Source organism: Zootoca vivipara, chromosome 8 (assembly GCF_965207765.1).
Source record: "Zootoca vivipara chromosome 8, rZooViv2.hap1.1, whole genome shotgun sequence".
Taxonomy (NCBI): Eukaryota; Metazoa; Chordata; class Lepidosauria; order Squamata; family Lacertidae; genus Zootoca; species Zootoca vivipara.
The window spans coordinates 71854737-71870786 of record NC_142591.1 but is presented as its reverse complement, the minus strand read 5'-3'; the positions used below and the strand labels follow the sequence as shown (position 1 = coordinate 71870786).

The 16050-nt window shown below is 40.1% G+C and overlaps 1 protein-coding gene across 11 annotated transcripts in view; it reads left to right on the top strand.

Moving 5' to 3' along the window:
• The window catches only part of TRPS1 (transcriptional repressor GATA binding 1), a 237774-nt gene that overhangs the window by 7255 nt on the left and 214469 nt on the right, over window positions 1-16050 (top strand). The window contains exon 1 of one of the 11 annotated variants that reach the window (XM_088675849.1): window positions 395-679. The exons of 8 other annotated variants lie outside the window; for them this stretch is intronic. The gene's annotated coding sequence lies outside the window, so the exon portion shown is untranslated. Of the gene's footprint in view, window positions 1-394; window positions 680-16050 lie in introns of those variants that run through there. 2 more of the 11 variants (XM_035125584.3, XM_035125589.3) reach the window with 2 other exon arrangements.

Sequence of the window (16050 nt, the reverse complement as noted above, 5' to 3'; positions counted from 1 at the left end):
GTGAGGGGAACCCTGTAATAGTTAGGAATTGTTCCTGGAATCATTCCTCACTCACCAGAACGTAACTCGCACATTCCCACTAGTTCAATTGCCTGGTTTGCAGCCTCTTCCGTGAATGAATCGCTGAGATGTCCATAAAAATAGTTACATGGGGCAATGTTTTGTGTGTGTGGGGGAGGGAGGGAGAATAAATAACACATTAAAGAGACTTTCCTCACCACCTGTCTCAAATTCAGCATGGTTTTCCGTATGGCTCAACAAAAATGTGTGTGGAAACGTTTTGCTGTCTTTAGTAGCTCGCTTTGTAACTGTCGCATAATTTCCCCATCAGAGTTGGGCATGTTCTAGGGTGTGAATCATCCTATAAAATACCCTGCCCTGAAGAATGTCATTTGTTAGGATTGATAGCCAAAAAGGAGACACATGCGTGCACAAACTCCAAGGCACGCAGGTGGAACCTGTTGAGGGCTGTGTGTTCATTGCTAAACTGATCATTTAAGATCACCTGGGGAAAGTCTGCTTGTTGGCACTGCATCCGACATCATATCCCAGGACGGTAACCCCCAAACGGGTGATTTCTGCCATTGCCCCTTCCCTTTGCCGTATGTGAAGCGTCATCCATCAGTTCCTTCAGACTTCTCGTGAAGGCATATCTTTTTGTCCAGGCTTCCTTTGACCCGTAAGATTGGACCTTTTTATTACTGGATTTCTGTTGGGTTATTATTGTGAAGTACTGTAGATACTGTTTGACTGTTTTTATGCTTGTACCTCTGTTTCTATGATACTGTTCTGTGTTAGTTTTTTTTGCATACTACTTAGGGTTTTTTAAATATTAAGCGGTTGAGATAGGTTTTAAGTAAAATTCTAACAACCGCTTTCCATTGGGGGGGGGGAAACGAACTGTGCTAAAGTTTTGCTTGCGTGTTCTATTCAATCCGCATTTTTTTTTGTGTTCGCACAGACATACTCCAGTTCCGAAACTGTAGGCAAATCAATAAGATTTCCTCTTCCATCACTTTTTGTCCCCCTCCCCAACCAGATTTACATTTACTTTCCCTCCCAAAATTTAGTTGATAAAAATATTTTAATTCTTCAGAATGTACCCAACTCTTTTAAAAAGTGCTATAAACCCTTTACAAGAGGCGAGACACCTTCCCCTGGTGGTTTTATTTATTCAAGAAGGAAACTTTCTCTCCCTCTTTTTCTTGTTTTCTTTAAACCGACTGACGTAATGCCAAACTTTGCTTTAAAAGAACAGACAGAAGTAATTGGTAGCTTTTAACTTTTAATAATGTTCTGGGTTGGTTTTAGTGGCCTAACTGCCATTTTTTAAAAAGAACTCAAGTAAAACCGGGCTTGAAGCCTGAAGAAGAAAGACCCTGTTGATGCAGTTATTTATATATATATATATATATATATATATATATATATATATATATATATATATATATGAAAATCATTCCTGCTGAGCTTTGCTGTGTTTCTCAGAATGCATTTTGTGAATACTGGTGCATTTTAGGTCATGCTAACTTCAGACTGGCTGAGAAAAAGGAAAGTGTCCCCACGAAGTTTTTAAAAACGTTACGGCTCTTTTCGTCCCTCCTCTTTAATCAATTTGTATTAATTTCAATTAATAATTGCTACTCTCAGGCCGGTTAGTACTGATTCTTCTTCTTTTAAGCGACGTCAAGGAATAATTTACACCTGTTATTCTACAGCAAGAAACATGTGAGCAGGACAATGGGGAAAAAATTGCATGGGCAAAAGGGGTGATCAGCCTGTTCCAAAACAACCAAGCACAATTTAAAATAAATTGATTCATTCCCCCCTCCCCCCGCCCCGGTTGCTATTTATTTTATACTTCTTTTGAAAGTCGAACAACTACTGAGACAGGAAACAGTCGACCATTAACATATGCTGCATAAGACAGCAATTTAACTTTTTTTTTTAAAAAAAAAGTTGGAGTTTTAAAAACTTATTTTGCTTTATCATCTTCCACAATCACATTTCCTCTTTCCATTCTCCAAGTTGGGCTTTTCACACCAGCCCGAGCTATCTTGTCTGCAACTGGATTAGGCAAGAAGCTTCATGGTGAAGTTGGTGGAGACTTCATTTGTTGGCAAATTAGAAAATCTTTCAAAAGGCCAAGTTAGTGTGTGCCAGTTTTTCCTTCCTTTAGGGGAGGCACTCCACCCATTTGATAGGTACCCCACCCAAAAGTAGAGAGCTATAATTCAGTGGCACTGCTTTTTAAAATGTCATCTCTCCCTGGAGTTCAAACCCTAGTCTTGCTCTTTAACTTTCCTTTCGGCGTCTTTCTATTCGAGGATATTCTCATTTGTAGAAGCCTTTTGTTGGGCTGCTTATGTTAATTCTCATTTGAGGAAAAACTCATTTTGATGTGAGATGGGGTTCATAATGATTTTAGGATTGGCGTGTAGGGTTTTTTTTGGTGGGGGAAGGTGGTACAACTGTACTTTTAGGCTATGAAATAAATTTAGATGGTTATTAACCTTTGATCACCCACTCCTGTGAGATGGAAGAGCAGACATCCAACTCTTTTGTTAATATATTTTATATATAATAACAGCAGGATCGGCAAGACAGTTGTAATGGAGTATGTATATGATTTAAGTTGATACACTCTCATTGAAGGCAGTGAGGCAAAACTGCTTTAATCGTAGCATTTCATGTTAACTGATTTGTAGATCTAGCTTTATATAAATTTGCTTGGTATCCAATACTTCACTGTATTTAAATCAATTTTTCCCCCCCACACAAATCTGCAGGAGTTATGTTTATTTGATCTGGTTTTTGCATCTCTTTTTACCAATTAAAACTGGGAAGCACTCCAATTCCCAAATCGGTGCCTATCACGCAATTGTAGATAATATCAAACAAATTCATGCTGTAATCTTTGAAATAGTATAGTGTAGAAACATTTTGCATGCAGATTTTAATAGAATTTAACTGGGAGTTATTCCAAGGAGGCTGAATACTGAGTGTCGTTACTCTCCTCCAATTCTCTTTTTTAATGTTACTTAAATTCGTCACTTTGATAATAGGAGGAATTGGAAAACATATCTTCCTCAAGGCATGTAGGATATACAACGCTTGTGTCTTCATTTGTGCGGCTGAAAACCCCTAGCTATATGTGGAAGATGATACAGAAAGTTCATCAATTGTGCTTATGTTCCTGTGCAAGGTTTACTTAAATGCTATGTTTCAGTTTTGCCTCAAACCATTTTAAATCACCTCTGGCCCTATTTCTAGGTTCCTGAGAGATTAGGTATGACAGTTTCTGTTATATAATGAACAGCAGTATTGTTTGAACAAAGGTAACATATTTTGATTTGTGTACTTCCCGCCCCCGCCTCCCCCCCATGTTAGTTGGCAGTAGCATCGCTCTAAAACGGGGAGCGTAAATATCTGGATATATGAGACTTATAGAACAGGAGATGTTTCAAAATCACTGCCCGTATGATACATGATACACAGTGCAAAGAGTATGTACAGTATATGTTCCTTTCTTATATGTACACAATGTACCTGCACACTATTCTGGCCTTTATATGTTCGTATAGGGTGGTGTTTTTTCCGGCAACTTGGGCTTCTCTCACCCGCTCTTGTAAGTGCATCCTTTTCCACACCACAGAAATGCCCTGTAAAAAGGGGGTGTTTTACAGAAAATGGCCCACATTAGTAATTCTGTAGAAATATGTGTATAAGAGTTTGTCTCACAAGTCTGTTTTGAAAAGAGTACTAGTTACGTTGTTTGGCTTGTGTGCAAAACAAACTGGTTAACATCTAGGCTGTTGTTTTGGCCCCGATACACCTAAATGTAGGCCATGGGTAGGCAAACTAAGGCCCAGGGGCCGGATCCGGCCCAGTCGCCTTCTAAATCCAACCCGCGGACGGTCCGGGAATTAGCGTGTTTTTACATGAGTAGAATATGCCCTTTTATTTAAAATGCACCTCTGGGTTATTTGTGGGGCCTGCCTGGTGTTTTTACATGAGTAGTCACCCCCCCCAATATATAGTCCAGCCCCCCACAAGGTCTGAGGGACTGGTGGACCGGCCCCCCTGCTGAAGAAGTTTGCTGACCCCTGCACTAGGCATATAAATTAACATTTTCTGACACTTTCACAGGCAAAAATGTGTGAAAAGTCATTAGTTTTTCCCTTTGCCCTGAAGGTCATATAGCTCTGGCTCCACTGGACAAATGGGAAGAGTGAATACAAGAACGGACAGCAATCTCTAGCCATGTTCTGCCAGCCAAACTTCAGATGTTCAGATCTTCGAGTGTCTCTAGTTATGGTAGGGGACATACATATATGCCGGAGATCCTTTATCAAATGGAGCATTACAAAGAACCTAGCCCTACTGTGTCAGTGGTCTTTGAACTATAGAGTGCATCAATATTATTTGGGGGCTTGCATATTGTGTACCTTCTTGTGCATGTGATAGGATTTAATTCTATGGATGTTGAATGAAGATTTTGTAGGAATGTTTCTATACTTTTATGGTAAATCTTATGAAAATGAAGAAGTGCCAACAACCGCAGTGTACAACATAGTATTGCATCCCTCAGTTTGGACCAGTTGGTGGTTCAAGTTTGGATTAATTCTCTGGTACTTTAATGAAATTCTCTTTAATGAAATGTTTGCACATTATGCATGTCCCCAAACAACCTCTTTCAGATGCTGTATTACATATGTAAACTTAATACTATATCAGGCACAACCGGTACTTTTTTTTTTTTTTAAAAAAAAGTGCTACGAGCTACTTAAAGTTTCTTTTTAAAAGCATTTTAATATTATAATATTTTGATGTAGGCACAATTTTGACGGCAGCTGTTTAGTTGCAAGCAGGATCTTCAATAAAACCGAAAAATAACCTGTTCGTTTTCATCCTATGGTGCCTCGGCTTGAATTGGGCTATGCATTGTTTAGTTCCAAGAAGCAATTTTGGAAAAATGTTTTGGAGTTCAGTGTGGGCTGGTTTGGGTGACCGTCCTGTTAAGTTCCACATTTAAATCTGAGATTAATGAACTCAATTCATCTGATCTGTAGTCTCACACCTAATCCCCCTCCTACATTAAACTGTCAAAATACACTTTTTTAAAAAAATCTATTGTTTGTTGGAATGTTACATAGGATGAATAGTACTGCATATGACTCATTTTCAACCCCCAGCCCCCAAAGCGTTAATCAAAAATCCCTCTCTTTCCTTTCACCCCCCTCAATTATTTTGTTTTTAAGATGTCTGTTTGCAGTGGTGCAGCAGTGTTCGGTTTATAAACAGGAGTTCGGTTTATTTCCACCAGGAATAAATGATGTGGCATTTTTCATTTTATATAGGTACTAATCTCTCATCTACAGAGCATGCTATATATTTTGTGTTCACACCCTCATTGTGCCTCCATTTTTATCCTTGCTTCGCTCTTATGTCAACGTCTTTTCATGCTGTGGATATATAAACACAGGGCATGCCCCTTCTAAAAATACATGCAAATTAAGTTCCTTTAAGTGTTGCACCTTTTTTTTTTACACAGAAAACCCCAGTGTTTGTTTTGCTGTTTATGAGACTTTAATATGTTCAAAGTGTTTATTGTGATGTAACGAGAATTCTGACACAGATACTAGTGGGCGGGGAAGGGACTGGGGAGGGGGAGACACACCCTCAAGTTCCACTTTTACTCATGGCTAGTTTTGTAAGGTCATTGCGACGAGGCTGTTTGTCAGCTCTGGAAAAGTTTAGAAATCTAAGCAGATACTCAGTTCACTTACTTTAGAGCTGTTTATGCCATTGGGATAAAAACGTTAAAAGGTAATGGATTTGTGGTTTGGGTTTGATTTGGCTGTCTGAATTGTTTTATGCATGTGAATGGAAACGTGAAACTTGTGATAAAGATAGCTTGGTTAAGGGTAGAAAAAACGATTTAATGTCTTAATCTAAGGTTACAGGTAGGTAGCCGCGTTGGTCTGACATATCTGAAGAAGTGTGCGTGCACATGAAAGCTCATACCTATGACAAACTTAGTTGGTCTCTAAGGTGCTATTGGAAGGATTTTTTTATTTTGTTTAATCTAAGGTGGTAGGGTTAGTCTTTTACAGCTTAAACAACTGGTGGCACCTTAAACCATTCCATCAGATGCGTGAAGGGTTATATACTATTACGTATCTGATGAAGTGGATTGTGGCCCGTGAAAACATATGCCGTAATCCATTCGATGGTCTTTATGGTGCCACAAGTGTTATGAGTTGTTCAATGTGCGTTTAAATAAAGACCCAAATGTTGAGTTGGCCCACCAGCTAAAGTGCAAAAAAGGATATTTTTTCAGTAGACTGGCCAGAATAAGATCATATGTGCACTCGATCTTTTTCTATTTTCACTCACCAGTTTGTGCTAGTAAATTGTGATGAAAGTGCTCAGCATGTTTTCTGGAACTCCCTTAATGGTTTTCCACTCTGTTTTTGTTGGCTGCTTCCCATTTTCACTATTGCTGGTAGCAGGCCCCTGCAGAGTTTGTCTGGGCCCCGGGGTGGGAGATAGAATAAAGTTATGAACTCAGACAAAAGCAGCTGGTCCCTGGGAGGGGCCCTCAGCCAGCTGAGCCCTCCAAGATCCAGGGCAAGTGTACGCAGCTGCCCCGACCTTCTGCACAGGTCTTGCTGGTAGGAATCCCGTCAGAGCACTTTCTCAGATGATCTGTCTAGCTTGTACTACACCCACTACTAAAACCATGGGAAATGAGTTTCGAGGCCTTCCAACACAACAACCCTCCGTTTCAATATATGTTGGCTTAATCAAGGCTGCCGTCTCAGCATGCCTATATTCAGGGTGAAATAAAATTCATTTCAGTAAATCTGTATCATATTTCCAAACATGCCAGACTGGGTGTGGATGTGATATTAGTAGTGCAATACTATACATGTGTATTCAGAAGTAAGTCTCGCTGCTTTCAGTTGGGTTTGACTGTGGCACGTGAAAACTGTTAAGGAGATGTAGTGCCAGGTCAGTGTATTTCAGAATTACCCATAGAATGCCAAGTTTCCTTCTTAACAGCAAATAACTAGTGAAGCTTTGCTCTTGTTTTATGGAAATGAGTGTGATTGCTCAGCTGAAGTAAAATGTGACGAATGAATAGAATGTGATCTTCACAGTTTTAGTGCCCATTGGGAGAAGTTGGTATAGGCAAGGAATCTGGTTTCCAATCAAGATTCCTAGGAACATAGGAAACTGGTAGCAAGTCAGATCAGTGGTCCACATAGCTCAATGATTTCTGCACAGGTTGGCAACGGCTCTCCAGGGTTTCTGACAGGGGACATTCTCTGCCCTACCTGGAACCTCCTGCATGCAAAGCGACCAGTGTTAGAAACTGAGATATGGAAGCTAGGAGCTAAATGGCACCTTAAATCTAGGTTACGGGCGCAACAACATAATGTTTAGGCATGCTTTTTTAATAACAAGAATACGAAGCTGAAAATGAATGAACTGCAACTAAAATATTATGTTCATTTTTCACATGGTCTAGTCCAGGCATCCCCAAACTTCGGCCCTCCAGATGTTTTGGACTACAATTCCCTTCTTCCCTGACCACTGGTCCTGTTAGCTAGGAATCATGGGAGTTGTAGGCCAAAACATCTGGAGGGCCGCAGTTTGGGGAGGCCTGGTCTAGTCCTTCCCCTCCCCACCCACCCCCATTATTCTTAAGAGGTCTCTGGTCTTCAGAGTGTAGCTGGAAGTGGGGAGGCAGAAAAAGGCCGTCCTTTTCTTCCACTCTGCAGTTTTAATCTGAAATCTTAGGCGCAATACTGCGCCCAGAGCTCAGAAACTGCTCGCGCTAATGAAATTCTCTGTTGCAAAATGCGCCTAGAACAATGGGAGTTTTGAACCCTGGAAGCTACTGCTCTCCTATTGAGCTACACCCTTCACCGAACAACTGATGTATGTTGAAGGGTGGGAGGAGTCTTCAAAACAACTGTTTGGGTAAAATAGGTTTTCATAGGCTATTATTGGGCAGCCATCTTCTAATGTAACCAGGCGGGACACGATCCAGTCTTGTTTGGTGAGCTGCAGTGGGAGCAATAGTGGTCAGTGCTATCTTTGGGTGCAATGGGGTGAAGGGTATAGAGCCCTGAATAGGAGTGGATATACCAGTTCCACCAAATATCACCACTGCGTCTTTCCAGAAATATTATTGTTGGGATTCAGCGACTCCTTTGGATTACTGACAGCTTGTCTAGCTTCTTCATCACTTTCTGTGAAGGTGCAGAAGGGAAGGTTCCTCTAAACTTGACTGCTATGATAATCTAGAGAGATACTTGCCACCTACTTTCATCAAGCCCTGGCAACTTAACCTGGCTTTCAAAAACAATTTTTACTCCAGTGTTCTTGAGCTTTGCTGGATCAGACCAAGAGTTCCCAAAAATGGTAATCCAGAACCATTTTGGGGTAGCTTACAAGTAGGGAATGAAAGCAACAACTCATGGTTTGTTTCCCTGCAAACGATGATTCTTTAAATAGATTTATTTCCCACCTTTCTTCAATAGAGCTCAAGGTGACATACAGAGAGTTCCTAGGCAGTCTCATCCCAATTGTTGCCCAGCCCTAGATCTGGCTTGGCTTCAGAGAGTTTTCTGAATCATGTACTTTCAAACTCTATGAACACAGTGCTTCTAAACACACTGGCTCAGTTTGGGTAATCTGACTAATAGCTGTTGGTGGACTTGTTCTCTCTCTACTTTATTATGGGTTTCATCTTATTCAATATAGTGCCTAAATCTCAAGTTAGTTGCACAGAGCATTCTTTCAAGCCATTCTGTAAGTTGGGAGTTCCAAGTACTGTAGTGCAGTTCAGAAGCTAAGAACTCTGAATATACCCAGTTCAAATCTTAACACCAATCATTAACTTGCTCAGGCTGCAGCCCTGTATGTAATTATTTGGGACTAAGTCTTACTGGATTCAGTAGGGTTTACTTTTGAATAAACATGCTTACGAACAGGCCGTGTTGCCTTGGGCCAACTACTACAGTGGAACCTCGGTTTACGAACACTCCGGTTTACGAACGCCGCAGAACCATCTGGAACGGATTAATTCACTTTCCATTACTTTCAATGGGAAAGTTCGCTTCAGTTTATGAACGCTTCAGTTTATGAACAGACTTCCGGAACCAATTACACCCATGCTTCGGGTTAAGTACGCTTCAGGTTGAGTACTCCGCGGACCCGTCTGGAACAGATTAATCCACTTTCCATTACTTTCAATGGGAAAGTTCGCTTCAGTTTATGAACGCTTCAGTTTAAGTACTCCGTGGACCGTCTGGAACAGATCTATCCACTTTCCATTACTTTCAATGGGAAAGTTCGCTTCAGTTTATGAACGCTTCAGTCAGTTTATGAACAGACTTCTGGAACCAGTTGTGTTCATAAACCGAGGTACCACTGTATACCTCAGCTTTGGCTCCATCCTTCTTTAAAGGGTTAATAATACTGCCCAAAACTGTCCTCCAGTTTTACCCTGTGTGAAACAGGCTTCCATTTTTCTGCTGCATTCTCAGAGCACTTTAAAACTTACTTGGAATTCCTTTAGAATTTTGGCTGGCTTGTGGTTCTGAGCTTACCTTATCATTGCAAGGTACCCGAAAAGGGTTCTTTCCAGAATATATTTCTCCAGCACTCTGCAGCCTCCCTTGCTGCCTACCCTTTTTTGATCTGAAAAAGCCCCATGGAAAGCTTTGGCTCATGATGCATTTCCCTGGACTTTAAATTGAAGTGTTGGCACCTGGGAAGGCTGCAGAGTGCTGGTGAGATGAAAAAGGTAAAGGTAAAAAGGTAAAGGTAAAGGTAAAAAAGGTAAAGGACCCCTGATGGTTAAGGCCAGTCGAATTTGACTGTGGGGTGTGATGCTCATCTCTGCTTTCAGGCCCAGGGACCTGGCGTTTTTCCGCAGGCAGCTTTTTTGGGTCATGTGGCCAGCATGACTAAACCACTTCTAAAATGTGGGAGAAATTTTCAGCACAGCACTTAAGTTTAGAGCTATGTGGATGAGCCCCAATGAGCAAAGTCTGGGGCTTCCAAACTTTTCTTCCTTTTCTCCCATGCAACCATGGGAGGAGGACATTGCTGGAGTATATTTTCACTTTTAAGGAATCCCCACTTACTATTCTGTTTGAACCCGGGATCCTGGTTGAAAATAAAAATTAACGCACCAGCTTCATAATCTACAATTTGAAGCTGGCTTCCTATGACTCAAGAGTTTGTTTTAATAAAGTTCATTGATTCAAACCCAACACTAAGTATATTGGGCTCATGGGAACCAGATAGGAAAAGTGGGATGCATGTAAGCTTGACGCTTTGCTTTGGACCATTAAGACCCTTTCACATAATACCATAGTTTAACCATGGTTTAGTGTGGGTTGCGGATGTATTCATTGTAACATAATTTGGACGTTACAAATGCTAGGTATTATCGCTGCTGCAGTCAAACCTCGGTTGTCGAACATAATTGACTCCCGAAACATTTGGCAACCGAGGCTCGGCTTCTGATTGGTTGCAAGAACTTCTTGCACTCCAGCGGAAGCTGCGTCGGATGTTCGGGTTCCAAAAAACATTTGCAAAATGGAGCATTCACTTCCGGGGTTTTGGCATTCGGGAGCCGAAATGTTTGAAAACGGAGCCATTCAAGAACCGAGGTTTGACTCTGCAGTATTTCTTCCCAGTTGCATTGTTCTTGATGGCCCAGGCAAATGAAGAGATAAATGGTATGAGTTGGAAATTAATCTTGAAGGATTGTAAATAAATTCAGTAATGAAATATGTGTTGCGAATGGGCTAGTGGATGCGGTTAAAATATTTTAAAATACAAGTTTTCAAAGAGCCCTCGTGAAAGGTACATGCCCACCATGCTTGGATTCTCTTATTTTAAAAATGAGTTTTTAGAAATTGGTACTTCAGAAAGCTTTTGGAAAATGGTACTCACAAATACTGGGGAAAATATAAATAGCAGCAAATAATTGGGCATAGGTCTGGCAGATGGAGTCTGATGATTAAAAAACCCATACAATTTTTTGTACAGTAGGTATCTTGAGCGTCCTATGGCTTTATATACATTTTGAGTTTTTGATACCACTGTACAAAGTTCCAGAAGAATCACTGAGATGCTTCTTTAGCTAAGAATCTGTCAGAATGGATGGCTTGGAACTGCTTCTTCAGAATTCCTTGCTACTCTATACATTTCTTAGCTCTGAAGACAGTACAAAAATGTTGCATACCTCACCTTTCCCACTTCCTCTTTCATTTGTCTGAACAACCTGTTGATTTGTGAGCACAATAAAACTACTTTGCAGTATGTTTTTCTGAGTAGCACACAATTGTAATTGGAACTGCTGGCAATTAAACAGATGCACACAACAACTTTTGTTTCAGAAGCCTTCATTGTCAATGCGAAGGAGGAATTTTTCAAACGCCAAAGTAAAAAAGAAGTAAGGAAGGGGGCAGCTGTGGAATTTGCCTTACTGGGTGAAAGGAGAATTGTGGTTTAAGAAGCTACTGGCTTCATAGAGCATTCGGAATTTCTTGCCTCAAAAGAATCTGATATACGTTTGAGGAGAAAGGAAGCTGGGACCAAACAAAATGCTTTATAACCTGAACAATTCTGACTGTATAGAAATCTCTATTTTCCTTCCTTCCTGGTTGCAGACTGTGACTTCCCTTTTCCTTTTCTTTTTTTATGTGAAAAGGAATTTCAGACCAAACCTTACCACAGTGGAAATGCCATAAAACAAAATCACTCTGGGTAGCTCAAACGCTGTGCAACCGAGAATGGCACTCAAACCGTTTGCAGCCTGATACGAAAGGACTTTCATTTGGTACTAGGACTGGGGAGGCTTTCATATCTAAAAATGAACATTTAACTGCCCTTCGAAGTTTGTTATTGGAGAGAGAGGAGTAAGGGAGAACACGGTCGTCCCAAATAGTGTTTGCTTGATTGAAAGCAGGTAGGATCTGTTTAAGATTCGAAAGAAAAAGGAACGAGTTCTCCTAGATGCTATAATTCCAGGTAATGTTTGAATTGCTGGTAAATGTGAGGTATCTGTGATCGGTCAGCTTCTTGTAATATTTTTGTGCCTACATTGGTTAAAATCGAATCATTCTGTATCCAGAGAAAGTTTCTTGTTCCAACGTGACAGCCTGTAGCAAGCTATAGAATTTCCATGCATCTCCCTTGTTCCCTAATATTTCAAAGATTTGGTTTGGTTTTCGTTTCGTGTCTAGAGGTTGACGTAGTGAACATTGAGATATATATCACATAATGATTTACATTAGTGTAATGATCTCTTCTGTCAGGAAGATTTTGTTTCTATGAGTAGGCTCCTAATTAAATGAGGTTGACCAAACCCTGTAAAATTGCACATGCTAGTTATAAGAAAACAAATATTCAGCTTTACTTACTTTGATTCCAATCCTATAATTATTATTTTTAAAATAAAACCCTTTATGCCTATAACTGTGGAATCATCTTGGGATGTTTAGCCGATTGCTTAACTAGTATTTCTTCTTCTTCTTCTTCTTCTTCTTCTTCTTCTTCTTCTTCTTCTTCTTCTTCTTCTTCTTCTTCTTCTTCTTCTTCAAAACTGTACTCAAGTTTACTGTCATTCAGGGAAGAGATAATAGACAGGACACACTCTTATTCTCTAGTCCATCAACAGTTGTTAGAAATAAGTTCCGTTCAAACACATTGTTTGGAATAGAGGCTAAAATACTTTGACTTCATAAGTAGTGCTAGTTACTATTATAATGTGCATTTATTTAAGAGGCAAAAGTCTGGCTCCATTTAAGACTGTCAAAATGCATACGCACTTCATTTAACACAGGGCTGTGCTGGCCATTTCGAAAGGCTTAGTCTAGAGCCTCCTGTCACTGAAATTTTGAGGTGAAATTCTAAGTGGGGTACGTGTATGTTCTTTGCTTATTATTATTTTCTTCTCCCACCCCCTCCAATGGTTAGGAAGCGTCTCCCCTTCGTTTTGCTGATAAAAAGAGACTCTTGATAGTTTTATGGTGTAGGGTGGAATTATCCTGACAAGCCATTTTGTTTTTAAAGTTACGTAAAAATGTCCTCGGCAATTATTTATTCGGATATTGTTTCAGATCATTTAATACTAGAATACAACCAGAATACTGAGGGAAATGCCTTATCAGCATTGTGTAAAGAGTTCAGAATTGCCCACAGTTTCTGTCTGTTACGGTAGCTTTGCAAATTGTTGCATTAAATGCTATTGAGATAACTAACATTTTATTTTTACACAGCTGTCTTTTTCTTGCTGTGTACTTTTTTTTAGAGAGACAACTTCAGAGTGATTGTTTTTCAACTTCATACTATATTGTGACAATTTGTTGATCTGTGCTTCTTTTCATTTGTGTCCAAATGCGTATTAGTTATGTGTTAGGGTTTTGCTCCTTTCACCCTTGTCATATTTTAGCATGTGCCTTTAGGATGGAAATCCCTCCTCCTATCTGAAATATTAGTAATTTCAAAAACAAAGATTAATAATGTGGAAGGATTCTCCTTTTGCATCTATCTGCCCGTGGAATCTGATGTGAGTTGTAAACCGTTCTGCTCCATCTTTTCTCTGTCAACAGGTTTACAAAGCTTTATTGTAGATTACGAAATCATTCACTTGTTTTATTATTTTATTGTTACTTAGTAAAATCTATATAATGCTCGTTTGTAAAACAAGCAAATCTCTAACAGTTTACAAAAATATAAAATAAAACATTAAAAGTTTCAATGAAAAAGTTAGAACAGGTATTTAAAAGTGTTCAAAAGGCGATTAAAATAAACAGTAGCTAAAAAGAGATAAAGCACATTTAAGACTATTTCTGGATAGGCTTAAACAAAAATGTTTTAAGCAGACTTTAAAGTTTTAGTGTTGGTAAATTATAAGTATTTTAAAATAGATCTTCAGTAGAACAAACGGCATAGCATTGTAGTCCTTTTAAGGCTAATAGCTTAATATGCTAACAGTGCAAGTGTGAGCCTTTTAAGATGTAATTGACGGCGATTCTGTCTACACTTACCTGGGAGTAACCCCCATTGAACTCAGTGGGACTTACTTTTAAGCAGATAATGTATAGGGTTGTGCTGTAAAAAAGTCACGACATTTTTCCAGTTTGGCAGTTAAACTGCAACACGGCAGTTGTTTAGTAGTAGACGCATTTAAACGTTTTAAAGCTTTGATGCTGTGCACGTGTTGTATAGAAGGTTAAGGATTGTTCTTCTCTATGGATATTTCTCCACCCCTCCCTTTCAACAATCTCTGATTTGGGCCTCGTGTTTCCTTTGTCTTTTAAACAATGGTCCGTTCAAGCTCTTTGCTGCTCAATAAGAAAAGCATCTAAGTTTAATGAATAAATAATTGCCACGTAAGGTTACATGGTGTATATACCCAAAAAACCCCAACAACAATTCTGTAGACTAGGGATCAGCACCTGGAGGCCCTGAGGGAAGCCACCTGCCCCCAATAAAAAGAGGGGAGTGGTGTCTGGTGTCAACTGGTCTCGGCAGTATCTCATTTTTGAGTTGTCTGTGTTAGAGCCTTGCACCTCCGATCCTCATTCCATTTTCCGAGTGGCACTGGAAGAAGAATTGTGGCAGACCACAGATATATAGAAGTGCTACGGCAGGAGACATAATTGCTCTTTGGGTAGCAGAGTGAAAACGGTGATTACTGCATAATGAAATGTGTATATTGTGTACTTCGGGGATCAGTGTAAACAATATTTTAAAATACTATAGTGATGAAGTGCTAGCGGCACATGGTTACATGCAGACTTTTCCCTGCTCTAAGATAAGCACATCTGAAAGCCAGTTTTAATAACTTACTGGGCTTAGCAAACTCCTTTTCTTGGTCATTTGTGTCCATAATAACATACTGCAAAATGAAATGCCAGGGCTCATTCGGCAGTATGTCATAATGGGATCTCTCTCTCTCTCTCTCTCTCTCTCTCTCTCTCTCTCTCTCTCTCTCTCTCTCTCTCAGAAGCTCTTAAATCTGATTTCTCCTCCCTCAGACCAAACAGACTTGGCTAAGCAAGGACAGCATTGCATCCCTCAACATTTTAAGTTGAGGGACAGTGAAAGTTGGCTATGTCTCTGCCAGTGATTTTAAGGCCCTGTTAGGGAGAGATAAGGGGAGACAGTTTTTAAGATTACAGAAGGTGGCCAAGTTTTCTGTGCTACACATGGAGGCAACTTACGTTGTGTGAGATATTGTAGCTGGGCTGGTTTGATTACAGAAGCAAACTTCCCAGTGGCTTGTGGTGGCAATATTTTTAGAGATGCCACGTAATAAGGAGATACTGTATTTTTGTAGTGCCGAAGAGGGTTGCTGGGGTTGCAACTTTTGGCCTGTAAGTGGCTATGCATGATTTGAAAGTTACAACCCTAGAACATTCAGATTGTTCAGACTAGTGGTTCAGGAGCATAAATGTCAGAGGCTGCAGTTAAACGGCTGCGCGGGTAACAAAAATGTGTTTTTTTTAAGGTCTAGGACTATGTAGCTAATAAAAATGGCTCCCATATTGAAACCACTGATGGATCTCTGAAGAGTAAGACCAACTACAGCACGTACCTTGCAAATGCCACACCATGATTTTGATCTGTGGGGATGGGTGCAAAGTATGGTATTTGAGCAACAGACCTCTCTCCTCTTCACCCTGCAGCAACAGGCAGGGAGATTGTGGCAGCAGCCCAGTTTGCATGTTCCATGGTAGGCCTTTTCCTTGGCATTGTGGACCAACTGAAAGAAATGAACAAAAAAAAAGATGGGCTATGTGATACTGGGACATGGGGAAGGACAACGAACATTGTATGCATAAGTGGAAACTTCCTTGGAGGTATATAATCAAGCAAGGCACTTTATAAGGAACAGATTTGACTGAGGCTTCCATTCTAAAACAAACACAGGGAAGGAATGAAAGAAGGGGATGTTGGAAGCAGGGGTAAGCAGGAGAAGAATATAGAATTATATGTGCATTACTTGGG